The sequence below is a fragment of the Mchenga conophoros genome, linkage group LG18 (genome assembly GCF_057382185.1).
Source record: "Mchenga conophoros isolate Kocher_MC1m ecotype Shallow Benthic linkage group LG18, M_conophoros_male_GT1.1, whole genome shotgun sequence".
NCBI lineage: Eukaryota > Metazoa > Chordata > Actinopteri > Cichliformes > Cichlidae > Mchenga > Mchenga conophoros.
Window position 1 is genome coordinate 40,739,269 of NC_140543.1, and position 2,500 is coordinate 40,741,768.

The following is a 2,500-nucleotide window of genomic DNA, read 5'->3' on the forward strand; positions in this document are numbered from 1 at the left end:
GGCAAGAGCAAGGTGTGATGTAGGTCCCCGGGGCCTGCTGGAGGTCCAGGTCCATGCCCGATGTGAGTAGCAGCAGGGCCAGCGCGCCAAGGAGCACATCTTTTTCGACCGTAAAGGGAGACAGGAGGCCGACTCACTGCCTCGGCTAAATGGAGAGGGAATTTCAGCAGGGCCAGGGCACAGGCATGGACCTTTTTCAGCTGTAAGGGAGGCAAGAGCAAGGTGTGATGTAGGTCCCCGGGGCCTGCTGGAGGTCCAGGTCCATGCCCGATGTGAGTAGCAGCAGGGCCAGCGCGCCCAGGAGCACATCTTTTTCGACCGTAAAGGAGACAGGAGGCCGACTCTCTGCCTCGGCTAAATGGAGAGGGAATTTCAGAAGGGCCAGGGCACAAGCATGGACCTTTTTCAGCTGTAAGGGAGGGAAGAGCAATGTGCGATGTAGGTCCCCGGGGCCTGCTGGAGGTCCAGGTCCATGCCCGATGTGAGTAGCAGCAGGGCCAGCGCGCCCAGGAGCACATCTTTTTCGACCGTAAAGGAGACAGGAGGCCGACTCTCTGCCTCGGCTAAATGGAGAGGGAATTTCAGAAGGGCCAGGGCACAAGCATGGACCTTTTTCAGCTGTAAGGGAGGGAAGAGCAATGTGCGATGTAGGTCCCCGGGGCCTGCTGGAGGTCCAGGTCCATGCCCGATGTGAGTAGCAGCAGGGCCAGCGCGCCCAGGAGCACATCTTTTTCGACCGTAAAGGGAGACAGGAGGCCGACTCACTGCCTCGGCTAAATGGAGAGGGAATTTCAGCAGGGCCAGGGCACAGGCATGGACCTTTTTCAGCTGTAAGGGAGGCAAGAGCAAGGTGCGATGTAGGTCCCCGGGGCCTGTTGTCGTACCATAGGCACGAGTGGTGTGTGTGTGTGGCAAAGAGTTTCTGCGCAGTGTACCAGGGGCACGGGGAAAGGTTGTTGTACCATAGGCACGAGAAAAGTTGTCGTACCATAGGCACGAGAAAAGTTGTCGTACCATAGGTACGAGGAGTGTGTGTGTGGCAAAGTGCTACTGAGCGGTGTACCAGGGGCACGGCGAAAAGTTGTTGTACCATAGGCACGAGAAAAGTTGTTGTACCATAGGCACGAGAAAAGCTGTCGTACCAGGGGCACGGAGGAAAGTTGTTGTACCATAGGCACGAGAAAAGTTGTCGTACCATAGGCACGAGGAGAGTTTGTGTGGCAAAGTGCTACTGAGCGGTGTACCAGGGGCACGGCGAAAGGTTGTTGTACCATAGGCACGAGAAAAGTTGTTGTACCATAGGCACGAGAAAAGCTGTCGTACCAGGGGCACGGAGGAAAGTTGTTGTACCATAGGCACGAGAAAAGTTGTTGTACCATAGGCACGAGAAAAGCTGTCGTACCAGGGGCACGGAGGAAAGTTGTTGTACCATAGGCACGAGAAAAGTTGTCGTACCATAGGCACGAGGAGAGTTTGTGTGGCAAAGTGCTACTGAGCGGTGTACCAGGGGCACGGCGAAAGGTTGTTGTACCATAGGCACGAGAAAAGTTGTTGTACCATAGGCACGAGAAAAGCTGTCGTACCAGGGGCACGGAGGAAAGTTGTTGTACCATAGGCACGAGAAAAGTTGTTGTACCATAGGCACGAGAAAAGCTGTCGTACCAGGGGCACGGAGGAAAGTTGTTGTACCATAGGCACGAGAAAAGTTGTCGTACCATAGGCACGAGGAGAGTTTGTGTGGCAAAGTGCTACTGAGCGGTGTACCAGGGGCACGGCGAAAAGTTGTTGTACCATAGGCACGAGAAAAGTTGTCGTACCATAGGCACGAGAAAAGTTGTCGTACCATAGGTACGAGAAAAGTTGTCGTACCATAGGCACAAGCAGTGCGTGCGTGTGTGTGGCAAAGTGTTTCTGCGCAGTGTACCAGGGGCATGTTTGAATTTACATTCTGGAGTACCAGGGGCACGAGGATTTTGCCAGTGGTGTTTTGCTTTGTCAGTGGGAGGGGGCTTAAGTGTGGGTCCACGGGGCCTGCTGGAGGTCAAGGTCCATGCTGGATATGCGCTGGAGCGTAACTACAAGAAAGGTAAGCTAGTGGGGGACTAGAGCAGGGGAGGATGTGCGTCCCCGGGGCATGCTGGAGGTCAAGGGCCATGCTGGATATGCAGTGGAGGGTAACTGCAGGAGAAGGAACGCTCATGGGGGATTAGAGCGGAGGAGTATGTGGGTCCTCGGGGCCTGCTGGAGGGCAAGGGCCATGCTGGATTTGTGGTGGAGGGTAACTGCGGGAGAAGGAAAGCTAGTGGGGGAGTAGAGCAGAGGAGTATGTTGGTCCCCGGGGCCTGCTGGAGGTCAAGGTCCGTGCTAGATACGTGGTACAGGGTTAACTGCGGGGGGGGGGGTAATGTGGGTTCACGGGGCCTGCTGGAGGTCAAGGTCCATGCTGGATATGCGCTGGAGCGTAACTGCAAGAAAGGAAAGCTAGTGGGGGAGTAGAGCA